This window comes from Ascaphus truei, chromosome 4 (genome assembly GCF_040206685.1).
Source record: "Ascaphus truei isolate aAscTru1 chromosome 4, aAscTru1.hap1, whole genome shotgun sequence".
NCBI lineage: Eukaryota > Metazoa > Chordata > Amphibia > Anura > Ascaphidae > Ascaphus > Ascaphus truei.
Genome location: NC_134486.1, coordinates 17,853,158 through 17,880,620, shown reverse-complemented (window position 1 = coordinate 17,880,620; position 27,463 = coordinate 17,853,158). Strand labels below are relative to the sequence as shown.

The following is a 27,463-nucleotide window of genomic DNA, read 5'->3' as shown; positions in this document are numbered from 1 at the left end:
GATTGTAGGCGTCTGAGACCTGTGTGGCTAAGGCATCAAATTAATTCGTTTTTATGCTTCTTTGCAGTGATTAATTGTCCTGTATTTGACCTTTAAACAGTGATGTATACACTGAGAGAAATATATTAATATATTATTGTACTTCCATGAAAATCTGTGAGTTCATATCTATTCACATAAAAAGATGACAATAGCCGCATTGCGATATTATAAAACAGTGTATCGAAGATTAAAGTGTCTGTGACGGAGTGGCCTGTAGGCGAGGTCAGATACGAGTCCACACATGCATTTCTGGTAAACCATAATGAGTGGTTTTCTTCTCTACAAAACAGCAACCAAAACATTGGGGCTACTGCCCCGTTAAGGGCAAAAAACACAAATCATAAAACAAACACCTACTCCATGTTAGAAGACTAAATAAACATTACTCTGGCCCTTTCTATCTGGGCCGCCAGCTAAGCTGGTTACCAACCCCAAAACATATAAAACAATATTAGGGAACAATCTATAGTCTTATCTGACTGATGCTGGTCTGGCATCTCCGATTTCTCCAGCTACAGACTTTGAAGTCCTGCATCTCCCAGGAATGTATTTTGCCCTATCCGTGCAGATTTCTGCTGTGTGGGACTTTGGGCTCCCCACTGTTGCCAGGCAAAATCCTCTGGTCTACAAGCCTGGATCCTTGCGGGTGGGAGCTCTGTTGTCCGTGTTCCTCAACAGACTCCAACAGGGACACGGACAGCAGCTACTTCCTGCTTTTTAACCCTTATCCACTTGCAAGAAACCCGACACCAGTGCAGTTTCCTGCCCTGTAAAGGGAGTTTAACTCCTTGACTCATTTAATGTGTCATCTACACTTCTCTATGAATTCTGCCACAACTGAACATTCTAGAGAGCTATTTCAACCGCCCAATGAGAAGACAGGCCTCGTGTATCCATGACTTTAGCCTAACCATTTCTAAAAGTTCAAGACTACTCCAGTGGTAAGATAATAGAAGCAGCTTGGTTGGTTATTTATAACAGGACTACAAATGAATCCTGTTTTAAGACTGATTTCTGGTGGGGTCTTTAATATTGGCATTATGGTGAATGGACAGGAGTGCCACTGAGGGGGAAATAAATCACTCTCAATAGCCTGGAAATACATACAATGCAAGGAGGATAGGAAATCCTAGGGTAGATGTTATCCTGGTGGATAAAAGACCTTCTATTAGAAAATAGTGAATGTGTCGAGGTTATTGAAATCTTGTGTGGTCTATTCAGGAATTCTTCCAAGAACAGCAGAATTCAAACCCATTTCGGGAAATTCTTAGGGGAATATATAAAAGTTGGCCTGAAAACACCTTATGTTTAGATCTAATTCCCCAAAATAATCATATAACGTTGTTCTATGCAGCAAGCTGAAAGACATATGCAGAGAGAATGTGGATTATTAGCCAACAGGAATTTTTGGATGTAACAGTAAATCTTCCATTTTATGACCTCCCTACTGGATGCCCATCCGAGTTTAGGTTAATTGGACACATTTGTTCCATCACCTGTTATATTTTCATTTAATTCCTGGACTTTTTAGGATTTGTGGCCCAGGATACAAGGTGTTTAAAAGCATGAATGTATTATTTTTGCACTACTAAGGCCCTGTGACCAGCCCATGACAGGGGGCGATATATGATCCATGCCCATCAGACACCCCAAAGAAATGTTATTGTGACAGACTTTGAGATAACTCGACTTTTCCATGAAATGTCTGCACTAGATTCCCTTACTTCAGAGATAGCACATTTTCTACTGGCCTTGTCCCTGTACCCGGGAGCCCTGATCCTAGCAGGACGCAGGTGAGCACCCCCTGGAGCACATGTATGGAATGGGAGGGATAGGACTCACTCCATTACTACTGAGTAATGCTACATTTTGTTTATGCCGCCTTCTTTTCTAAACCCAGGGTGTGGTCGGACCTTACCAGTTTGAAACAGAGGCCCAGATTCACAAAGCACCGTTAAGTCAGGGTCATGTTATCAAAAATCCGTAACAGACGTCATGTTCCCTGACGTTAGCGTCAATCCACAAAGCTAATTACATGCAAAAATACGGTCGTTAGCGGTCTCATTAGCACAGGCGTAATGCCATGTGACGTTAGCTTCAAATAAAAACTAGAAATAGAAAAAAGAACCCTGTGAATAACAATATGATAGTTAAATCCTATCCACCTGTGGTTTTCCACTTACCCAGGGCCTGTAACAGACCTATCTCTGGTTTCGGAATGTGGAGTAGCGCTCTGAACGAAATAACATCATGTTAAATCCCTGCGGTGACTATAACGGAGCTCTGGGGATCTGTATTGTTACCGGGAACACCTATTCGGCATATCATTAGCACTAACATCCGTTATACTAACGCAGGGCTCGTTAGGACTGGAAAACAGCACTTAACGCTTCGTTAGTGAGCTTTTCATTAATTAATTTATTTATCAAATGTTTTACCAGGAAGTTATACATTGAGTTACCTCTCGTTTTCAAGATACCGTTAGCACTTAATGAGGCGTTAACTCATTACGTCAAAACTGGCGCTCTGTGGATCTGGGCCATAGTCTGTTATTCATTATATTGCAACTCCAATGTACTTGCATGTTTCCATGCGGGAGTGCAAGTAAAATTAACCCTAAAGTCTACAAATTGTGGGGGGGAGGGGTGTATATGTCCAATCACGGTCCCGCAAATCAGGTGCTTGCGAAGCAATGCATTGTAGGCCAAAGTTTAGAGACTCCAAGCAAAAGAAAGCTTCAGATAACATTGTTACCTCTGTTCAGTGACTCAGCACGGAATACATGTACAGGTCTGCCCACCTCCACAACCCCGTATCTCAACCAGCAGCACGGCAGCGGAGGAGGCAGACTTCCTGCTCAGAACCTAATGAGAAGGGTGAACTTTTAACCTGACACTTGACTTTTCTGGAGCATGAACCAGTTGATGATATCCAGTTGTGTGGAACCATTCTGACCGAGTTACTTCCCTTGCTGTGTTGGATAACTCCTTCACTGCCAGAGGCCAGCAATGCATTGCAAAGCAGAGATGGTCAGCTTAGACGCTCCAGTGTACTGACCTCTGGGGCATTGGCTGAAGAATCTCCAGGAATACAGATTTTTAAAGGATACAGAATTGCCAACTTAAGTTCATCTCATCAACAGTGTCTAGCGGAGAAAGAGACAGGGGGAGCGGAGAGAGAGGGGGGAGCGGAGAGAGGGGGGGAGCAGAGAAAGAGGGGGGGAGCGGGAAAATGAAATCCCGGGCACTTCAGCTAGTTTTCTATAGAAATAAAGGTCTATGGTGACGTGGAATTGATTGGGATCAGAAGCAAAGGAGACAATCAGTGCTCATGATGATGCAGTCGGGCTGGCAATACTGAGGTATATAATATAGCAAACTAGTTGGATATTAAAAACTGGACCGATATATCACTGACTTGCAAAGCACAGGATGAGACGATAATAGTTGAAAGCTTTCCAAGTAACTCATTATTTCTAGATGTCAAAGATTGAGCCACTAATTGAGCCACCTGTGCTGAAGCTCGGATATCATCAAAACCTGACCTGTTGGGGGGGTGTTGAGGACTGGAGTTGAGCACCCCTGATCTTTGATGTATCAAGATCTTTGCTACAATTATTGTCCTTGTGTGTCAACTAGCAATTTCGGGAGTCTCACTGTGCACCTCTGTGCAAACCTTACTCTCACTTTGCCCCCCCCTAGGAATGTAATGATTGTGCCCAGACACATGGCCTGGGAGTGAAGGAATCCTGATGCGGGGTAACTAGCCCAATCTGGTGGTAACTGACATAAATGGCGCTTACCGCGCGATACCCGGCATCACGGCCTGATGACTTCTGGCCATTGTGGGTTATTTACTACAATAGATCAGGTTCGAAAGCAGTGCAAACAGGCCCATATTGATCAAAGAAAAGAAATGTACAGTCATTAAAAGCAACTAGAGTTTTTCCAGTAAACAATCAGGTACAGTGCCTTTGTTTTCGGGGTTTACCAGTTCTGACGCCGGAACATTTGACTAAATAGCTTCCATTCAAATACATATGTAGGATTGGCGGATGGCTTCTCCAAAAATACTGGACACAATGATAAAAGGTGCGACGTTCTCAAGACACACACATACACCCCTGGCACCTCTCCCAGCGGTTTCCTTCTCTCCTTGGCCCCACCCCCAGGCTCCTGATACCTCCTCCTGGTTGGCTGCATTACCCAGCAGCAGCCAATCAGAATGGAGGAAGCTGCCCAGCCCCCCTAGCAATGGCCCTGCTCTCTCCCTGCTCAGGGAAATCCTGCGCCCCCCCCCCCCCCCAGCCGGTCAGTTCACTATGTCCAGAGAGGTAATACCGGCATACAACTACATGCCCAGTATTACCTCGAATTTTTTTTACTGGACAGTATCCAAATATAGGACAGTCCGGTTCAATACTGGACACCTGGTAACCCGATCATATGTCGCTGCTCACAACATGCTCTGCGTTAGCTCAGTGCATGGTGCAAATTGCAACATTTTTATTCTACATAAAGAACCGACCCCCCAGATATTTCCCTAACCCCCGTGGGCTCCTGCATGCAAATCCTCCCCCCCCTGGGAGACCAGAGACCATTCTTTGATTCGCACAGTGAATGCCTAGCAGGGAAGGAATGAAGGACAACGCGCCAGTTCACATTGAGCGCTGTGGCCGTGCACTGGAGACACTGACTGATGTTTCGCTGTCTCTACATGTGTTTCTGAGACCTGTGCCGGAGAAAAGGAAACACATGTTGCAGCCACCGAGGGAACGAGGGCGCACGCCTTTGCGATGGATTGTTTCTTTCTCAGTGAACCCTTTTATCTGTGTCATAAGAATTAGAACAAGTGCCTAAGACATTTTCTCCTAGATCAAGTTTCCAAATATTTGAGCACGGGGAAAGCATTCATCACCACGGATCCAGAACAAAAGGCCACTGTGGGAAGATCAGCTTTCTTCCTGAAAAATACTGTACTGGCCTGGGACCCGTTGCTGGGCTCGAGACCACGAAGCAGAAATCCAAGGTCACCCTGCTCAGCTTTAAAATCAGGAAATGAATTCATACTTTTAAAGCCAGGGGGTTTACTTAATAAGTTGACGACTCGCGCCATATAGTATAACAGTGAATTACGATTACATCCGCTGGCACCTGCATGAAGTGTAAGAGACGTTGGCGGATTTTAATGCACATTGTTTAACTCCTTCGCTGTGATGGAGCCTGGTACGCTGACCATATGGTTACGCCGGGACAGTGCAGGATTTTCATTAAATGTCTCGGTGCCCTGACCGTTTTCTCAAAATCCCGGTTTTAATTTTAGCTTTTCCCTGTTTGGTTGGGTGGACGGAGGAGGGAGAGAGAGAATAGCGGGGGAGGGAAATAATGGGGGGTGGAGGGGGTGGAGTATGGGGAGAGAGAGAGAGAGAGAGAGAGAGAGAGAGAGAGAGAGAGAGAGAGAGAGAGAGAGAGAGAGAGAGAGAGAGAGAGAGAGAGAGAGAGAGAGAGAGAGAGAGAGAGAGAGAGAGAGAGAGAGAGAGAGAGAGAGAGAGAGAGGGAGAGGGAGAGGGAGAGAGAGAGAGAGAGAGAGAGAGAGAGAGAGAGAGTGTGAGAGTGTGAGAGTGTGAGAGTGTGAGAGAGTGAGAGAGTGAGAGTGTGTGTGTGTGTGTGTGTGTGTGTGTGTGTGTGTGTGTGTGTGTGTGTGTGTGTGAGCGAGAGAGAGAGATGGAGATAATGGGGAGTGTGTGTAAGAGAAAAGGGGGGAGAGACAAAATGGTGGGAACGATAGGGGAGGGAGAGAAAGGGGGTAGAGGGAGGGAGGGGAGAGTTTGTGTCATGTTAGGAAACTGAAATAAATCAATAATACAGCATAATTGGGGACGCTATTACCCAAATACAATTATAATATTTATGTTAAGTGATGTCAATTGTTTTAGAAATAATTTTGTAATGTGTCCCGGTTTTTATTTTGAAACTCTGGTCACCCTATGTAACCTCTGTATTGCAAAAAAAATAAAAGACTAAAAGCCTCTATCACAATACACAGAGAAAAAGGAAGCATTAAGTAGAAGTGTAAACATGCAGACAACTTTTCAGGGTACAGTATGATATAGATCAGAGATGGCCAACTTCAGTCCTCAAGCCCCCCCAACAAGTCAAGATTTCAGGATATCCCTGATTCAGCACAGATTAGCTCAATCAGTGGCTTGGACAGCGACCGAGCCACTGATTGAGCCACCTGTGCTGAAGCAGGGATATCCTTAAAACCTGACCTGTTGGAGGGGGCCCTTTGAGGACTGGAGTTGGCTACTCATGAGATAGATCATATAGAAAACAGTTTGGGGCGAACTACTGTAATTAGGAAAATGATATGCCGGCCATTTCTTTATCATCACCACCAATTTCCAACCGATTATACGGCGTGCGGTGCTCGGAAGTCATCAAAATACGCCCGAATCAGCGATATCTGCCATGGAAGCCAATCACGCTATGGGCCCCATTGTCTGGAGCTGCCTTTGGGACTATATAGAATGCCCCCCCCCCCTATATCAGTGTTGCTGTTTTTCTCCTATACTGTACCCTATCCTACACTGGGCAGGACTGGAAATCAGATATCTCAGTGAGTTTACATGGTCCTGCAGCTGCTTGGAAGGGTCACAGGCATTGATATTTTTATCCCCGGGTTTAGCGTGCGCTCATTCTTCTGCTTTACTCTAATCCCGCTCCGTTTCTTTCATTTAACCGTTTGGCTGCTGGAAGGCTAGTGACACGTGACTACGCTGTTTGCAGCACCACAGGACACAATGGAAGTGCACACTTGTGTCAACATGAACTTGCTGTGTGCTCCTCTCTGCCCGGGCAGGAACGGCAACTACCGATATCAATACACTTTGTAACAGAGGGGGGAACACCAGGCGTAAAAAAATAAAATTATGTTTATTCTAATTTGGCAACATTTCTGTATCACAGCACCTTCCTCAGGACTGAGAGATATAACGTGCTGTTAATACACCAAACATTTTTTTCATTGAGTGAGACCCGGCGCTGCCCGGGACCAAAACCTCCTGCTCCTTCCTCTCTCCACCCCCCCCCCGTCTCCCTCCGCCTCCCCCCACCCCGCGCAGCTGTGGTCCTCCCCCCCCCTGCGCAGCTCCGGCCCTCCCCCACCTGCACAGCTCCGGCCATGTCCCCCCCTGCACAGCTCTGGTCGCTGTTTCCCCCCCCCTCCGAGCAGCTCCGGTCCCTGTTCCCCCCCCTGCGCAGCTCCGGTCTCTGTTCCTCCCCCCCCAGCACAGCTCTGGTCGCTGTTTCCCCCCCCCCCCCTCCGAGCAGCTCCGGTCCCTGTTCCCCCCCCTGCGCAGCTCCGGTCCCCCCCCCCTGCGCAGCTCCGGTCACCACCCCCGCCCCCGCGCAGCACACAGTGCCACACAAACATATACACACACACATATACAGTGTCACACAAACACATACACACACACAGCGTCACACACACACAGCGCCACACACACACCCACAGTGTCACACACATACACACACACATATACAGTGTCACACACACACACACACAGTGTCACACACACAGTGTCACACACACAGCGTCACACACACACACACAGCGTCACACACACACACACAGTGTCACACACATACACACACACAGTGTCACACACATACATACACACACCCACACCCACAAATGTCCTCGGGCACCAACAACAACTGCAATGAGGACCCGCCCCTCCCCCCCACCGGCGGACACCAGACACCTCCGTCCAGTCTCTGAGGTCCCACCGGTCCAGAAGGCGCCTCTCTCCTGTCCGGGCGCTCTGACCGGTCGGTCCAGGGCGTGGGGGGTGAAGCATGCAGCGCAGGCCGCCAAGCGCAATGCGACCTGGAGCGGGCGCGAGCCGGCGTCGGGAGGACGCTGAGGCGCCCGATGAGCGGGAGCAGCCGCAGCGTGCACCCACCTCCAGGCCGCTGGATGACGGAGCACACCCACAACGCGCATGTGACAGGGGGGCACCGGGGAAGGGGGGGGGCAGGGTCCAGGCGGGACCAACACAGGGGGCAGAGGGGGAGGATGACACCCGGGGGGCATGGGGGTGCGCTACCCGGGGGGGGGGCAGGTGGAGGTGATACCCGGGCCAGGGGGACTCAGCGGGAGACAGGGACACAGAGGGGGAGAGGGACACAGAGGACACGGGGCGAAGAGGAGAGCGAGCGAGGCCACAGAAGCAAGCAAGCAAATGAGAGGTGTGTGGGGGCGGGGCCGGGCCACGGAGCAATCTGATTGGCCAGAGTCTGAGGGACAGACCGACGGACCAATCAGATTGCCCATAAGAACAGCCAACATACAACGTTTTCAATTATATAGATATAGATATGGGGACAGTAGCAGCAAAGAGAACACAGAAAGTGCAGTTTATATTAGTATTATTATTTAATGTGAAACACAAAGAATTCAACTCAGAAAGAATGAACAGAAATGGGGAGCAAATGACTGTTTGATGGCCAGTTGTATCCTTTCTACAGGTGACCTCCAAGTGCCATAATCAAATGATATTTAGTGCATTGAATTACACACCAGCCCCCTATCACATCAAACATTGCTCTTCCAAGGACATGAAAGGTGCCCCTGCCCCTGCCCCATATGTATGCACGGTATTGTATCCTCACATCCAGCAAAAGGAATGAGAACATGTCGTCTCCACAGCAACCATTCTACAGCCAAGAAATATGTCGAGAAAATAAGTTATTTTAGAGATACCCATTCTGGGCCATATTAGACCATGAAAAGCCCGAATCATCCGTGCAATAATGGAAACCACAGCTATCAACTTTACCCACTCAACTTGACCTTTCATCCTCCAGGAGGTAGATGCAATGAGTATTCATGTGAAATGCTCATGCTAGAGAATATAAAGCATTGTGGTTGATATTTGTAACAAGCTATCTGATTGCCTTCAGAAAAGATGAAGTTACAGTATAATGATGTAGGGAGTCATCATAGCACATGTGTAAGAACAGAGCCTGTGTGCGTGGCTTGTGGTCCCTCGAGACAAAGGTGATTGAAAGACAAATGATAGAGTTCCGTGGACTATTTTGGACCATAAGCTTTTGCACAGTTTATCACTTCTAACCATTAACTGTAGATTGGGGGTCTCAAACTGAGTCCTCAAGGGCCACAAACAGGCCAGCTTTTATGGATATCCCTGCTTCAGCACAGGTGGCTCAATCAGTGGCTCAGTCATCGACTGAGCCACTGATTGAGCCACCTGTGCTGAAGCAGGGATATCCATAAACCCTGGTCTGTTGGTGGCCCTTGATAACGGAGTTTGAGACCCCTGATATAGATCAAGTTCACACATTCCTCAGCATTGATGACCTAATTTATATGAGTGGAGCCTCATATAGTAAGTGAAATTTCATATTTTGGTTCAAACAAGCCAAATATCGCTCAGCTGGGTTCATGAACCTCGTACTTTGTTGCACCCACCGCCGCTTAAGATTGAATGACCTGTCAGGCCAAACGTCTGAGCTCCGCAGACAGCAGTTCATTGCTGAGCCCGCTTGGGAGGGCCGGATGGGATATATGGACCATTCAGCAATCCCTACAAGCAAGTCTCTTTTATGTCACACCGATCTATGGCCCCATTCGCCATAGGCTTTAAAACCACAACAGGCGTATTACAAGGAGAAAAGAAGTTCACCAGATTTACCGCCCTACATCTTCCCACTTTTCAAAGTGAGCTTCTCTCTGGCCTCATTCTCAGAGCCAAACGGGCACGGTCAGTGTTTCCTGGCTCACTCTCATTTCTTCTCTCATGGACGGATTTAAAACACAGTGCTGGGTGAAGTATGATTTTCTAGACAGAGGTTCTCTTGTTTCAGATGAACCGTTTGTTTTGTTTGTATTACGCACATCAAAATCCCTTGGGAGAAATCTTCCTGACTCATATATATATATACACATATACATATATATATACATACACACACACACACACACACACACACACACCATATGTATATTTGTATATAACTGTATATCTTTATTTATATAGTGCCAACAGTGTACTCAGCGCTTCACAAAGACAATACGGTACAGGGAATTATAATTATACAATAAGCACAGCAAAGTCAGACAATAGGAAAGGAAATCTCTGCCCCAGAGAGCTTACAATCTAAGTGGTATGCTGGGAGTTACAGAGACAGCAGATGAAAGAATAAGTGCAGTAGATGGCAGTGCTTGGCCACAATGGTTGGTAGGAGTCACTGTGGGTGTGGGACAGGAGCCATGAGTGCAGGGTATTGGGAAGCTTCTTTTGCGAGGCGAGTTTTAAAGTTGGTCAGTATTAAATTAGATATGTTAACACCATTAGCAGGGAAAGAGGTGTCAGGGAGGCGTGGGTGAGAGCAGGTGCCTTCACCAAATTTAGCATATATATATATATATATATATATATAGTTCCAGGATATTAGGCAGCTTTCTGTCCGATTTAGATCAGTAAGTGCAGCCAGAGAATATATGTGATCCATCCCACAGTTACTGAGGCTGGGGGATGGGAGATCCAGACAAGAGTTCACAGTAGTCCTAATTCCCCTCACCTGCACTCCTAATTGAGGAACAGGTATTAATGGCAGTTAAGTTTGCTGCATCCGTCTCTCTCCTAGAGTCTGGGGCATCTCTGCTCCCTGCATTCAGTTTGGGGAGGACGCCCCCTTAAAGTATCGCACTATCCAGAAGAATTGCCTTGACTCTCTTAGGAAAGAGTTCCCACCACTGCAGATAAGGACAGTTTATTATTCCAATTATACATTAGAATGTGCTCTGTTTAAAACAGGAGATAGCCAGGGAGTGTGTTAGTTAGACACTGTTGTATAGTTCGCCTCCCTACAATGGAGTAGGCATTCATTTTATGCTTAAGTTTTTCCTTAAAGTGACAGTGTGCCTGAGTTAAATTGCCTGTCATTAATATGAAGCCTAAAACACTGAAGGTTAAGGACGGAGTTCCTCAAATTTATATCCGTTAAAGTTGCAGTCCCCTACTGGGATGGAATAAAAACCGGTATAAGCCTGAATGATACAATATTGTGCTATGTGTAATCCCTTTGTCTGTTTAACAATCGTAGAAGACGTTGCCATAAGGAGCCCAGAAAGATGGCAGCGCTACGTTAAGGGCGCTAAGGGAGACGTTTGTCCACATCACGTTGCAGTATCTTTTAGTCCCAGTTTAAGGCAAGAAACTATGCATTTTTCTACACAGGGTTTATTTACAGGGTTAAATTATACACTAACAGGCCCACGTCCCTTTAAGTCAAAAGAAATCATAAAATAAACGCCTACTCCTCTTAGGAGACTAACTATACCACTCCGGCCCTTTCCAACCAAGCCGCCAGCCCCAAAACATGCCCTATCATATACAGGGTTTTGTGACGGAAGAATGGATTGGTGGTAAAGGAAGAACTAGTGAATTCCCAGAGGAAAAGTCAAACAAATACTGTACTACAGTAGGTCAGAATGAAAGCTGAAGTACCCCTCACAGTGTGAAGGAACACTGTAAAGATTCAATGTAGCAGAAGCTCCCGTACAACAATACATTCATAGCAGCATGCAATACGGTTTACGGTTTGGGGGCTAAACACAATAAAGGGGTTAAACTCTGTCTGGCCTTCCTGAAAAAGTATTTAAAGTGTAAAGCTGGAGTGGCCAACTTCAGTCCTCAAGGTCCACCAACAGGGCAGGTTTAAAGGATATCACTACTTCAGCATTAACTGAGCAACTGATTCAGCCACCATTGTGCTGAAGCAGGGATATCCTTAAAACCTGATCTGTTGGTGGCCCTTGAGGACTGGAGTTGGCCACAGCTGACCTAGAAAGTAATCCAAGTTATACATGCCCCTGCTATGACTGAAGGTAAGTTAAAAAAAAACAAAAAAAACCTTCATTTAAGGCCTTATAACTGATTAGCAGGCCCCATTGGCACTGAAGTGGTTAATCTATTGGCACAAAGGGCCAATCATGTTGAGAGCAATATTTCACACTTAAATAAGCACAAGGCTGTTTGATAACAAGACAATCATCATTATTCTCTATTGTAGTGTAGAGTTGAATCTATGCTCATCTCTGTACAAGGTGAGGCACAGGATGTCCTAGCACTCAGCTAACTCTAGAGACAACCGTGGAACCATGACCTAATCCTGGTTCTGTATTCCCACTTGCTGTTCGAGTTGGCAACCTTGGTGTAAAAGGGTAAGTTCTGAATTAGACCAAAGTGCATCATTACCACACTGATGACATGCAGTTAATTGGCTAATATTGCTTTAGTAAACAATGGTGTATTGTAAACAAAAAAAAGGCGCTAAGTGTACAGGAATAATGAGTGTGAAAGCAGAGTCTCAAAACCAGGGGCGGCCAACTCAATTCCTCCAGGGCCACCAACCAGTCATGTTTTAAGGATATCCCTTCTTTAGCACAGGTGGCTCAATCAGTTGCCCAGTCAACGACTGAACCACCTTTGCTGAAGCAGGGATATCCTCAAAACCCGACCAGTTGGTGGCCCTGGAGGAATTGAGTGGGCCGCCCCTGGTGTAAAACCTCAGGCATACAAAACAACAGGACAGGCACACATTTAAGTCTCAGGGTACAGGTGGCATCACAGCACATGCAACCTAAAAAGTAATTACGTAGAAGCTCTAGGGACCACATTCATTCCCAGGCATTGAAGTCAGATTTATTCCATTACAATTTAATTGGTGTTGGGCCAAGAACACTCAAACCTCACTCATTTGTGTCTGAGGACCCTGACAGTTATGGGGTGTAGTGACGGGGGGGCTGCCAGTATGGGAGGGAAATGGAATAACAGAACAATCAGCACTCAATCAGGCCAGCACTTTAAACGCCCACTCTTCATTTCAACACGTATTTTAGGCGATAGTAAATGAATGGGGTTTGTTTAAATAATGGGTGATGTAAAAGAGCCACAAAATATCCCTAGATAGAGCCGTTGTAAATCTGAAACTTCCATGGTCTAATCTAAGGCCTAGAGCTAACCACAAAGACTGGCGTTAACACCAGGAGGTTCTAAAAGCCATGTTTTATTTCAATATGAACACAAAGCATCAATAGAAAACCTCTGTAGAACTCATATGAACTGTAGTCTAATTTAAGGAAAAGGTTGTCCAGAAATTAAAATGCAATAGCACATATAGTTCCTGGTCATTTACTAGTCAAATTACATTAAACTAATAAGAAATTAAGCTAGAACAAAAGAAGCAGTGGTATTTGTAAGAGTGTGTATGGAGTTCAATGATTTGCTGGTCCCTCCGGCAATAAATTCTGTTAAACCATGGGTGGTCAACTCCAGTCCTCAAGGGCCACCAACAAGTCGTGTTTTAAAAGATATCCCTGCTTCAGCACAGGTGGCTCAATCAGTGGCTGTAATACATATCTTCCATAGCAAAATCCATACTAAAAAGGAGAATAATAAAGCCTTAAATCGAGACAAATCCAAGGGGAATATATCCCAAAAGTGATTAACTTATTTTCTCGATATCCATAGGGAAGCTCCTAGGTGTGCAGAATCTGCAATGATGATTGTAAGAAAGAGAAACTGTTACAGCGCCCCACCAGCCTCCAATGAAGAGTAGAGAGGTGAACTCCCGAAACCGCAAAGGTAAGTCAGTGCCACCTACGCGTTTCGCGCACCAAGGTGATAAAGCACAGGTGCGTAGGTGGTACAGACTTACCTTTGTGTTTTTTCCTCCAATGTTATTAACTAGTTGGGGTTTTTGGAGTTCACCTTTCTACCCTTCATTGGCGGCTGGTAGTGCAGCATTTTCCCTTTCTTCTTTAAATCTTGAAAGAAGCCAGGGGAAAAGTAGAGAAAGTCCTTGCAAAATGCTGTACTTGCTGCTTGAAGAACAAGGCAATTCCAGAGCAATGGAGCAATGCATTCCCATTGCATCTTGTGGATGTTCCTCATCCACAAGAAGTGAGACAAAGACGACCTCAAGAACTACCAACCAATCAGTCTACTTCCAATCACATACAAGATTGTTACTGTATGAAGATACTCACTAATCGACTGCAACAGATGCTGGACTTTGCCCAGTCTAGAAAACAAGCAGGATGTTGCAATGGACAAAAGTGTAACACAATGGACCACATCCAAGTTATACTAGAAGTGATTTCCCAAAGTTATTAATACAATCCCCCACTAAACATAGGATTGTAAGTTGCAAAAAAAAGCATCTGATTCTGCCTACACTTTATTCATTATACAGTAAATGCATTAAGAAGTCACAATGTTCAAAAAGCATCCACTGATATGACAAGGGACAACTACAAGAATCCCACATCAACCATTCGATTACATGATGATACAAGCAAGATAAGGGTTAGCAAAGAGGAATCAAATTCAACAGTGAATACTTAAGTCACCTGCGATTAGCAAACAACCTCCCGCCACAAATCGGATAACTTGCCAAAGGAACTAAGAAGGCCTTCATATGAATCTCAGCTGGATGGAACTGATGTCCAACAAATATCTCAACTTTACAAAGATCTAAATAAATGGTATACAACTGGAAGAAGTTGAAGACTATGTATGGGAACCTTTCTAATATAATGAATCAGACGGTGAGGATAGGAGAGGGCGCATTTGGAAGAAACAAGACAATCTTTTAAGGGGACCTTCCAATGTGCGTTAAGACTAAAGTGTTCAACCAGCGTATTCTGCCCGTGCTCAGGTATGGATGTGAAACTTGGACTCTACAGTAAATGCAAACATAAGTCAACTGAAAAACAACTGAAGGAAGGAGAGATGCATGCTGATTTTTGCCCAAAGAGAAAGGAAAAAGAATGAATGAGTTGAGAAGCAAACAAAAGTCTGTGACATCTTACAAGGGGGAAGACTTTCAAGTGGCAGTGGGCCGGACATATTGCAAAGAGAAATGGCTGCTGTTGGACAAAGATGGAACTTGTCTGAATTCCAAGGGATATCAAATGTCCAAGATGACAACCACATGTATGTTGGGAGGATTAAATCACACAATCTGTTGGCGGAACACGGAGAAGAGATATTTGCAACCGCAGTACCGGGAAGATCTTTGGGGAGCCTTTAATCCAGCAGTGGACTGACAAGGAATAATGATGATGATGATGATGATGATGATGATGATGATGATGATGATGATATACTGTGATATTATAGGATCAATAGAAGGGACCTGGTTGAATCCAAATACCCTACTGAAAAATGACAGTCTCGCTCATACACATTGCAAGAGAAACATTTTTAAACACAGAGCTGAGTCAATTTTTAAATGATCTATCATGAAATCTGATAACTCACCAGACTTATTAGCATTAGCTATGTCAATTCCATATGATGTAATGCTGCTAAATCAAAGCCTTCACACTCGAGACCACATAACGGCCCCATTAATACGCGAGCACCTTCACCGACACTGAGAAGGTGCACTGTTGGGCCGTGTTCTCTAAGCCGTGTTTTGGCCCGGAATCTGACAGGCCAGGGATGAAGAGGTATTTTATGACGTGAGAGGTTTTAGAAACGAGAGCCAGGAGGCTGTACAAGATGGCTCCATTCCAGAACATGACCTCTCTGGTCCTCTACTAAAAGCCTGGGCTCTCCATGACTTTAGAACAGGTAATCTGTAAAGCGGCCTGTTAGGGGATTTGTTGAGGCAATACGCAACCTTTGTTTTGTGTTTTATTGTATTTCCTTTTTTTTACAAATCAGTGAATTTTACCTTTGCATTTCAGTTAACTTGTCTCTTAATGGGTTAATGTACACTTTTTTTTTAGTTACACTATAGTTGCCAACATTTGCTCTATTTCTACACTCAGATGTAACCAGTCTTCAGAGTCCCATCACTTTCTGATCCATGTGCTTCAGCCAGGAAGTGACAAAGGCACAGACACCGACTCATTGTAATGCCAGAAAGTGATCAGCTATCCTGCATGGAACTATTCTAACACCAGCCACTTACTCTCTTATACTACACGGGGAGGGGAAATACAGAGATTGTGTTTTACATTGCTACGGTATCTTTTCTACCAATGTACAGACACGGACTATGATTGGTGTGAGCTCTACGCTACAAGTGAGGGCTAATGTTTTGGATAATATGCAAAGCTATATTGTGCATTGCCAGTGTACTATATACAGTACCTGTCTGTCATCTCTCACGCTGCAAAGCAGGAATGAATGAGCATGACAAGGAAGTTCTTTGGAATTACTACTGTAAATGTTGGTATAATATACAGTAAACTTGTAATTAAAAGGTTGAAAGCACAGTAGAAAACTAATTGCATAAGGCCTCGTCCATGGTTGTTGCTTGCTGGCGGAGGCGCGCTGAGGCGCGCTTATGCTCAGCACTGAGCCCCTACAGCCGCAATTAGTGCGGCTTTAGTAGGGGCTCGCCTACGCTTCCGCAAGCGCGCGGAAGCGCAGGTCTTAGGGAAATTGAAAATTTCCCCGCTTGCCGGCGCAACAGGCCGGTCACGTGAGCGATTCGCCCAATGAGGGCAAACCAGCTCCGTGACGTCACTGGCCCGCCCCCTGACGGCACGCAGGGAAAGCACCCGCAAGGCAGGGAAAGCACCCGCAAGGCAGGGAAAGCACCTGAGCCTCAGCGCGCCAGCGGGAAGCTTGGCCGAGGCCTTAGGCATAAACCCTGACAGTTAGTCCAATAAAATGTGTTATACTGCCTATATTTTCCTTTTTTTCTTTTGGTTTCACATGAAATAAGGGACCGTTTTGGGTACTATTCACTATTTGCCTTCTGCAGCCAGTGGTTTCTTGGTTATACCTTGACGTGGTATGCAGGCTTATGATGATTTGGCGAAAGGGTTTAACTAAATAACCAAGTACAGGCATACCCCGCATTAACGTACGCAATGGGACCGGGGCATGTATGTAAAGCGAAAATGTACTTAAAGTGAAGCACTACCTTTTCCCCACTTATCGATGCATGTTCTGTACGGCAATCATCATATACGTGCATAACTGATGTAAATAACGCATGTGTAACAGGCTCAATAGTCTCCCTGCTTGCGCACAGCTTCGGTACAGGTAGGGAGCCGGTGTTGCTGTTCAGGACGTACTGACAGGCGCATGCGTGAGCTGCCGTTTGCCTATTGAGCGAGATGTACTTACTCGCGAGTGTACTTAAAGTGAGTGTCCTTAAACCGGGGTATGCCTGTAAATATTATTATTATTGAAGTATTTAAACTTTATACTTATTACTTTGTATGTTTTGTCAATTGGATGTAGCATTGGGCACCCCTGTCTTTTCTTCTGCAGCCAGTGACGTCTCAGTGGGACTTGGGTATGATCATTGCCATGTACAGCCGCGGCCCCTTTAAACCTCCAACATCACCGTAATAATACGGGGATGTTTGCCGTTTCTCCCGAACTTGGCCGCGCGTCAGCCGCATGTCCTGTTCAGCGCTAATGGCGCTTAACATTGAAAGCGCCCGCGGCGCCGAAAATGGCCCGCGTCTGCCCGCGATTTTAAAAATCATTGGCGGCCGCAGGAGAATAAAGGCGGCCGCCACTGTATTAGGTATTGAGAACCATTTCTTCTCCTTCTTATCAAACATACGGGGCGCTACTTGATTGCCACCTCAATTAAATCAAAGTGAATGTGAGAAAACCATGGAATTATTTTACATATAGAAAAAATTCCCCGGCAATCGACTCCCTTCAAATTGCGCTTCTCTTTCACAAGGAAGATTTGATTCTCCTTCTTACCTCTTTGTCTCTATCCTCCGTGATCTTAGAAGACTTGACATCAGGCCAATGATGCTCTTAGTTCCGAGGTTTACATAAAGGGGGCAGAGGGGTCTTCTTTTACCCAGCCCTCGCTGTCTGAAAACTAGAGTGCGACGGATAATGAAATGAACATCTAAGGCGCTGGACATCCAACAGTATCCCTGAAATCCATGAGAACTTTGAATGGAATTTGAGCTTGATGTGGGAAATCCTACAGAAGAAGGAGGGCCCAGATGAGCAAGTCTAATTTAAGCCCCGTCTGCAGTCCCTGGAGGAGTCGGAAGGCTTCATTGCTGGCAGCACTTCCAATGAAGCTGGTCGGGTGGAAGATAAAGAATGCGAATGCTTTCCTGCACAAGGGACTGCAGATCCATAAACATCTGCCGGTTTGTGTCCTGCAGAATGTCTCCACAGAAACGGAGCTCCGGAGAGCAGCGCCAGACCTGTGCCAGCTCTCCAGTAAAAGACGCTTCATTATGAAAGACAGGCTGTGCAACTTCACCCGCTTACGTCAACATAAGCTCCACTGCTTATTGCCTAGACAGCGAATCCTTTTTTTTGAAGTCATTTCTTTTTATCGAATTGAAGCTGGGGGTCTCTGGAACTGAACCCCGTTAACTTCAGCTCTGGGGACCCCCTGCTTCCAGAGAAGCTTACCTCTTACGTAGGTGCCGTTAGCTGCTCTGGCTCAGCAAGCAGGGCTTTCAGGTTTGAAGCTCCCGCAACACATGGGCCAATAGGAAGCCGTGACATCACGTGAAATCCCAGCTTCAGCACAGGTGGCTCAATCGGAGGCTCAGTGGAAGACCGAAGTAGGGACTGATTGATCCCCCTGTGCTGAAGCTAGGATATCTTGAAAACCTTACCTTATGTGGGGGGCTTGAGGATTGGGGTTAAGCACCCCGTGCATTACACTAATGGGTTGTCTATCTTGGTGAAGAATTGTTTACATGTAAATGTACGGCTTCATTTACTCTTCCAACTCAGATGAAACAGACCACCTTGAATATGAAGGGTTTTTACTTTATTTAAAACAAGCTTTGCTTTGTAGGTGGGGAGCGTGACCTAAATCTGCAAGTGGCCAGAGATTAAGATAGAATGGCTGCAAGGGTCACCATTTCCAACAGGACGACGCATTTCAGTGCCGGGGGAATTTAGGGTGAAACTACATCTTTCCAGAGTACAAAGAGCCAGTAAGCGATTTAATAACATGTGATTCTGAAATCTACCCGTAGGACTGAAATCTACCCATAGGACTGAAATCTACCCGTAGGACTGATCTCTTAAACGGCTACAGGGGTTAGAAATAAAAATAAAAAACAAAGCGTAAAGGAGAATTTGTGCTTGGGGACGAATTTAGAGCAAAATGTAGATTCGAATAATTGCTGTACAGTTCATATGTTGTCACGAATTCCCTGGTAAAGTTTCGTCACCTGGGAGACTGCGAGGGAGCTCCTCTCCCCTCCTCTCCCCTCCACCCCAGGTACCCAGAACCCCACAAAAATAACACACACATAACGACAAGACAAGGTCTGGGGGTACAGGGCCGCGGTTTGTTATTTAACCATTAATTGATTGGAAAACGCTACCCCTGCCAGAGCGCTCGCTCAAAGGGTTTAAGGTCAAAGGTCTTTGAACCGATTACCCGTGACACCCAAGCCGGGCCTGCGTGTCCCGGCTGTTGGACGCGAGTGGGCTCCCGGAACTCACGTTTAAATGAACCCTGACCACTCGCCACTCCCAGCCCCACTGGGCTTCACAAAGTACGGAGCCCCTCCTGGCAAGGACAAGCACTTACCCCACAACTGCTGCCGCGACAGAGGCAACCCCATAGCGGTATCAAAACAGAGATGGATCTCCCACCCAAGGAACTTCAGTCCTTATTCTCAGATTTCTTATTTGCTTTAAAAAAAAAAAAAAAATCTATTTAGAACGATAACACCCACATCATCAGCAAAATCCGCAAACAGAAACGGGTGGGACTTGCTGGCAGGCCGCGGACTGACCATGCGCCCTGCCAGCCGAATTAAATAAACTCCCATGCCCCCTGACTGCATCACCCACATCACCGAAGGTGAGGGGGGGGGGGGAGGCCAGGGAGCAAACAAGGAGGTGAGAGGGGAGCCTGGTGCCTGAGTCACAGGGTGGAGGTGAGAGGGGAGCCTGGCGCCCGAGTCACAGGGTGGAGGTGAGAGGGGAGCCTGGCGCCCGAGTCACAGGGTGGAGGTGAGAGGGGAGCCTGGCGCCCGAGTCACAGGGTGGAGTTGAGAGGGGAGCCTGGTGCCCGAGTCACAGGGTGGAGGTGAGGTGAGCCTGGCGCCCTGCCAGCCGAATTAAATAAACTCCCATGCCCCCTGACTGCATCACCCACATCACCGAAGGTGAGGGGGGGGGAGGCCAGGGAGCAAACAAGGAGGTGAGAGGGGAGCCTGGCGCCCAAGTCACAGGGTGGAGGTGAGAAAGGAGCCTGGCGCCCGAGTCACAGGGTGGAGGTGAAAGAGGAGCCTGGCGCCCGAGTCACAGGGTGGAGGTGAGAGGGGAGCCTGGTGCCCGAGTCACAGGGTGGAGGTGAGAGGTGAGCCTGGCGCCCTGCCAGCCGAATTAAATAAACTCCCATGCCCCCTGACTGCATCACCCACATCACCGAAGGTGAGGGGGGGGGGAGGCCAGGGAGCAAACAAGAAGGTGAGAGGGGAGCCTGGCGCATGAGTCACAGGGTGGAGGTGAGAGGGGAGCCTGGCGCCCGAGTCACAGGGTGGAGGTGAGAGGGGAGCCTGGCGCCCGAGTCACAGGGTGGAGGTGAGAGGGGAGCCTGGAGCCCCAGTCACGGGGAGGTGAGAGGGGAGCCTGGCGCTCCAGTCACGGGGAGAAGGTGAGAGGGGAGCCTGGCGCCCCAGTCACGGGGAGGAGGTGAGAGAGGAGCCTGGAGCCCCAGTCACGGGGAGAAGGTGAGAGGGCAGCCTGGAGCCCCAGTCACGGGGAGGAGGTGAGAGGGGAGCCTGGAGCCCTAGTCACGGGGAGGAGGTGAGAGGGGAGCCTGGCATCCCAGTCACGGGGAGGAGGTGAGAGGGGAGCCTGGAGCCCCAGTCACAGGGAGGAGGTGAGAGGGGAGCCTGGCGCCCCAGTCACGGGGAGGAGGTGAGAGGGGAGCCTGGTGCCCACGTCACGGGGAGGAGGTGAGAGGGGAGCCTGGAGCCCCAGTCATGGGGAGGAGGTGAGAGGGGAGCCTGGAGCCCCAGTCACGGGGAGGAGGTGAGAGGGGAGCCTGGCGCCCCAGTCATGGGGAGGAGGTGAGAGGGGAGCCTGGAGCCCCAGTCACAGGGAGGAGGTGAGAGGGGAGCCTGGAGCCCCAGTCACGGGCAGGAGGTGAGAGGGGAGCCTGGAGTCCCAGTCACGGGGAGGAGGTGAGAGGGGAGCCTGGAGACCCAGTCACGAGGAGGAGGTGAGAGGGGAGCCTGGAGCCCCAGTCACGAGGAGGAGGTGAGAGGGGAGCCTGGTGCCCCAGTCATGGGGAGGAGGTGAGAGGGGAGCCTGGAGCCTCAGTCACGGGGAAGTGAGAGGGGAGCCTGGCACCCCAGTCACGGGGAGGAGGTGAGAGGGGAGCCTGGAGCCCCAGTCACGGGGAGGTGAGAGGGGAGCCTGGAGCCCCAGTCACGGGGAGGTGAGAGGGGAGCCTGGAGCCCCAGTCACAGGGAGGAGGTGAGAGGGGAGCCTGGCGCCCCAGTCACTGGGAGGAGGTGAGAGGGGAGCCTGGAGCCCCAGTCACAGGGAGGAGGTGAGAGGGGAGCCTGGAGCCCCAGTCACAGGGAGGAGTTGAGAGGGGAGCCTGGAGCCCCAGGGAGGAGGTGAGAGGGTTGCCTGACACCCCAGTCATGGGCAGGAGGTGAGAGGGGAGCCTGGAGTCCCAGTCATGGGGAGGAGGTGAGAGGGGAGCGTGGTGCCCGAGTCACGGGGAGGAGGTGAGAGGGGAGCCTGGAGCCCCAGTCATGGGGAGGAGGTGAGAGGGGAGCCTGGAGCCCCAGTCACGGGGAGGAGGTGAGAGAGGGAGCCTGAGAGCCCCAGTCACGGGGAGGAGGTGAGAGGGGAGCCTGGCGCTCGAGTCACAAGGAGGAGGTGAGAGGGGAGCCTGGCGCCCGAGTCACGGAGAGGTGGGAGGGGAGCCTGGAGCCTCAGTCATAGGGAGGAGGTGAGAGGGGAGCCTGGAGTCCCAGTCACGGGGAGGAGGTGAGAGGGGAGCCTGGCGCCCCAGTCACAGGGAGGAGGTGAGAGGGGAGCCTGGAGCCCCAGTCACGGGGAGGTGAGAGGGGAGCCTGGAGCCCCAGTCACGGGGAGGAGGTGAGAGGGGAGCCTGGTGCCCCAGTCACGGGGAGGAGGTGAGAGGGGAGCATGGCGCCCGAATCACGGGGAGGAGGTGAGAGTGGAGCCTGGAGCCCCAGTCATGGGGAGGAGGTGAGAGGGGAGCCTGGAGCCCCAGTCACGGGGAGGAGGTGAGAGGGGAGCCTGGCGCCCCAGTCACAGGGAGGAGGTGAGAGGGGAGCCTGGAGCCCCAGTCACGGGGAGGTGAGAGGGGAGCCTGGAGCCCCAGTCACGGGGAGGAGGTGAGAGGGGAGCCTGGTGCCCCAGTCACGGGGAGGAGATGAGAGGGGAGCCTGGCGCCCCAGTCACGGGGAGGAGGTGAGAGGGGAGCCTGGAGCCCCAGTCACGGGGAGGAGGTGAGAGGGGAGCCTGGAGCCCCAGTCACGGGGAGGAGGTGAGAGGGGAGCCTGGCGCCCCAGTCACGGGAAGGAGGTGAGAGGGGAGCCTGGAGCCCCAGTCACGGGGAGGAGGTGAGAGGGGAGCCTGGAGCCCCAGTCACAGGGAGGAGGTGAGAGGGGAGCCTGGCGCCCCAGTCACGGGGAGGAGGTGAGAGGGGAGCCTGGTGCCCCAGTCATGGGGAGGAGGTGAGAGGGGAGCCTGGAGCCCCAGTCACGGGGAGGAAGTGAGAGGGGAGCCTGGCGCCCGAGTCACGGGGAGGAGGTGAGAGGGGAGCCTGGAGCCCCAGTCACGGGGAGGAGGTGAGAGTGGAGCCTGGAGCCCCAGTCACGGGGAGGAGGTAAGAGGGGAGCCTGGAGCCCCAGTCACGGGGAGGAGGTGAGAGGGGAGCCTGGTGCCCCAGTCATGGGGAGGAGGTGAGAGGGGAGCCTGGAGCCCCAGTCACGGGGAGGAAGTGAGAGGGGAGCCTGGCGCCCGAGTCACGGGGAGGAGGTGAGAGGGGAGCCTGGAGCCCCAGTCACGGGGAGGAGGTGAGAGGGGAGCCTGGAGCCCCAGTCACGGGGAGGAGGTAAGAGGGGAGCCTGGAGCCCCAGTCACGGGGAGGAGGTGAGAGGGGAGCCTGGAGCCCCAGTCATGGGGAGGAGGTGAGAGGGGAGCCTGGAGCCCCAGTCACGGGGAGGAGGTAAGAGGGGAGCCTGGAGCCCCAGTCACGGGGAGGAGGTGAGAGGGGAGCCTGGAGCCCCAGTCATGGGGAGGAGGTGAGAGGGGAGCCTGGAGCCAAAGTCACAAGGAGGAGGTGAGAGGGGAGCCTGGAGCCCCAGTCACGGGGAGAAAGAGAGGGGAGCCTGGCGCCCCAGTCACGGGGAGGAAGTGAGAGGGGAGCCTGGCGCCCCAGTCACAGGGAGGAGGTGAGAGGGGAGCCTGGAGCCCCAGTCACAGGGAGGAGGTGAGAGTGGAGCCTGGCGCCCCAGTCACGGGGAGGAGGGGAGCCTGGTGCCCCAGTCACGGGGAGGAGGTGAGAGGGGAGCCTGGCACCCCAGTCACGGGGAGGAGGTGAGAGGGGAGCCTGGCGCTCGAGTCACGGGGAGGAAGTGAGAGGGGAGCCTGGCGCCCGAGTCACGGGGAGGAGGTGAGAGGGGAGCCTGGAGCCCCAGTCATGGGGAGGAGGTGAGAGGGGAGCCTGGAGCCCCAGTCACGGGGAGGAGGTGAGAGGGGAGCCTGGCGCCCCAGTCACAGGGAGAAGGTGAGAGGGGAGCCTGGAGCCCCAGTCACGGGGAGGAGGTGAGAGGGGAGCCTGGCGCCCCAGTCATGGGGAGGTGAGAGGGGAGCCTGGAGCCCCAGTCACGGGGAGGAGGTGAGAGGGGAGCCTGGAGCCCCAGTCACGGGGAGGAGGTGAGAGGGGAGCCTGGAGCCCCATTCATGGGGAGGTAAACGTAACGTGTGTAATAATGTCCCAGCTTAATATATTTCTATAATGAATGCCAAGCACTGCACAACAACAAATACTGTACCGCTCACACGTCTCATATTAGAGGCTCGTATCACGCGAGTGCGGAATACATTCTGCAGCGATTTCAATGCTGTAGGGATTAGGGCAGAGTCACAAAGCAGATTTTAGAAACCACGGCAGAAATGTTTCTTGGCGCCCGTAGCTTTAACAATCAAGTGCATTTAAGTTGATGCCAGAATTACAGTCATAACCCGGCTCAGGCAGCTGTGTGCAGAGGAAATCAATAGCCATCGCTCGCACTCCAGTTACTGATTAATATAGGATCCCTGTGCTCAGCCACTGGAAAGATCAGGAATTGTGAGGACAGCCTGCAAGCAAACTCCTATCCGTTACCGTTCAGTTCAGGAGGGTATTTAACTTCTCCGAGCGCAGAGATTTCCATTTAAACGTGCACTTATCTGTCTGACACAATAAACAGAATCACAGGAATGTGTGGAACACGGGTGGCCAACCAGTCCTAAAGGACTACCAACAGGTCAGGTTTTTAGGATATCCCTACTGACCTCCGTAGGGGGTGCAGGTGGCAGCTCCGGGGACCCCCTGCTTCCCGAGATACTGACCTCCATAGGGGGTGCAGGTAGCAGCTCCGGGGACCTCCTGCTTCCCGAAATACTGACCTCCGTAGGGGGTGCAGGTAGCAGCTCCGGCTTGGGTGCGTCTGGAGAACATAATAGCAGCTTAAATGTCCCGCGTCACGCGGTCCAATAGGAAGTCGTGACGTCATCCCTTGAGGCTTCCTATTTGGCCCTCGTGACCAGGACCTTTAATTCCACGGAGCTGCTACCGGCACCCACTACGGAGGTCAGTATCTCAGGAAGGAGGGGGTCCCCAGAGCTGCTACCTGCACCCCCTACAGAGGTCAGTATCTCAGGAAGGAGGTGGTCCCCAGAGCTGCAATGAGCACAGTTCAGCTACGGAAACCCGTTGCTTCCCACTTATAAAAAAACATGCCCAGCCCCTTTAAGGGGATGTTATTTAACATAACCCCCACTATTATTATGATTATTCCCATGGCTGTGTCCTCCTGCTTACATTACAGATGCCTGCAGGAAGCCGGAACTTTTCCTGTGCCTCGTATTATTTGCCTCCCCGATGCTCCTGTTTAGGTTTCTCGGTAAGCGCAGTGTAAATAAACACACAGCCACGTTACCGCAGGCCAGGACTGGGAACCCAGGGGAATTCCGGAGACTTCAAACTAGCTGTTCTGCGTGTCCAGCAATAATAACACGGTGTAGCTGCACCCTGGCCGAAGGGAACACATGGGAGTCATGGGGCAGAGGTTACTGATCCTACTTCAAATGTTAAAAAGGAGAGAAGGTCACCGGCGTGAGACGTTTGGAAGCTACTTTTGAAAGTATGAGGTTTTTCTTTGGTGTTTTCATTTGCAGCTTCTGGAGAAGACAAACAATGTTGTCTTTGTGGCGCGGCAGCCCCGGGTTACGTGTGCGGTTCAGCCAACGAGGGCCGAACCGCTCACGTGACGTCACGGCCACGCCTCCGCCACGCCTCACCGTCGCGCAAACCCAAAGAGCAGAAATCGCTAGAGCGAGAGGCGCGCGTGGCGCCAGGCGCTACGTCACTGGCGCCCCCTATAAACGCAGCTTAAAGCATCAATCCCCCCAAAGTGCACGGGTACCCCGAGAAACTGAGCACTGGCAAATGTATGGGAACCTGTTTAATAACAGCTAGGCCGCACTGATGGCCAGACCGGAGATATACAATGTAAATGGGACCAGAGATTCCCCACTGAGCAAGTTTTCATGTTTCACGACTGAACGAGAGTACAATCTTAACATGAAACCGTACGCCCGGTTCCTAATCCATCCCCTTTGTGGGGACCGTGGAACTTTGCAGTCCCGGTTCTGCATTGCGGGAACTCTCCGATCCTTAAAAACATCACAAGACATCAATTTAGCTCAAAAGGCCATAGCTCTGTGACATCGTTGGTTCCTGGTTATCACACTGACACCTCCAGGCCTCTCGGGCCGGGAAAAAGTTTCAGTTTTCCTCTCTGCGCATTAGTTAAACTGACGGTGTGTCTCCTGGTACTCGGACAATGCCACAGCGCCAGCGAGAGGTGCCGGGTGCGGGCATCGGATATAACGAGTGCTCTGCACAGCCGCCGGAGCTCAGCTACGGGTGCTATGTGCAGAGTAACAAACCCGTCTTTCTTTAGGCTCCCGCCAATGCAGCCTCTTGTTAGCTTTCTGCAGCCCCAGCAAATAGTTAGCGGGCTGGATTAATGACGCCGCGTAGGCAGTTACTGTGCTGCAGAAACTCACAGAGAGCACGGCATTGTTCCTGCTTTGGCTGTTACAATCGCTGTCCCGACATTACACAGGCAATTGAGGGAGAATAATCGGTCTTTGCAAAACTGGACTAAAAGGAACCCGAGGTGGTTTATTCGGAAAGCCGCGTTTTTGTCGCTGTCTCCTACTAACCGCTTTGGAGGTTGGCCAGGTGCTGAATACAGTGTCGCAGCGACATAGCAAAGCAACTGCCCTGAGACACGCCCCAGGACTGAGGGCAAAATGCCGATACTTTTCCTATAGGAGCTTGGGGATGATGTCTGCTCTTATGTTGCAGCAGGGGGGGCTCAACTCCCGTCCTCAAGCCCCTCCAACAGGTCAGGTTTTCAGGATATCCCAGCTTCAGCACAAGTGGCTCAATCAGATGCTTAGTTGCAGACAGCCTCTGATTGAGCCACCTGTGCTGAAGCAGGGATATCTTGAAAACCTGACCTGTTTGGGGGAGGGGGGGTGGGCTTGAAGACCCCTGTGTTACAGTATGGTGCCTGATGGGGGAGGCAAGTAGACAGGGAAAAAAGGATCTCAATAGCCACAGTAACAGGTGAATATCAATACTGACGAGGTGGGACGTGTGACATACAGTTCAGGGGCAAGGTAGGTAGGAGACGAATGTTAGAGCATTGGTTCCCAACTCCAGTCCCCAAGAACCCATGTCAGGTCAGGCTTTAAAGATATCCCTGCTTCAGTACAGCTGGGTCAAAATTACGGAGCCAAGGATTAAGCCACCTGCGCTCCAGCATGGCAATCCGTAAATCCAGGCCTCTTGTGGGTTCTTGAGGACTGGGAACCCCTGATTCAGATGAATAGGCAGTGATCAGGACAGGCTGGAAACAGGACTAGACCGTGTGAGCGGAGCTGCAGCCGTGACCGCGGGATGGAGTTACAGGAGGATTTGTAGAGCGGAGCGGTCTGTCCGGATGGGGAACAGGTGAGGAGGAGGCGGGGGAATCAGACCCTCCTACACAGCACGAGACTCAGTGCTTAGAGAGACGAGCAGCAGTTGCAGTAACACTCTTCTACCACCTCTAACGCAGGGGTACTGAACTC

At 50.1% G+C, this 27,463-nt stretch overlaps 1 protein-coding gene across 7 annotated transcripts in view; it reads right to left on the bottom strand.

Annotated features, from left to right (window-relative positions):
* DAAM2 (dishevelled associated activator of morphogenesis 2) overlaps positions 1-27,463 on the bottom strand; it is a 398,259-nt gene that overhangs the window by 285,590 nt on the left and 85,206 nt on the right. The window lies entirely within an intron of this gene.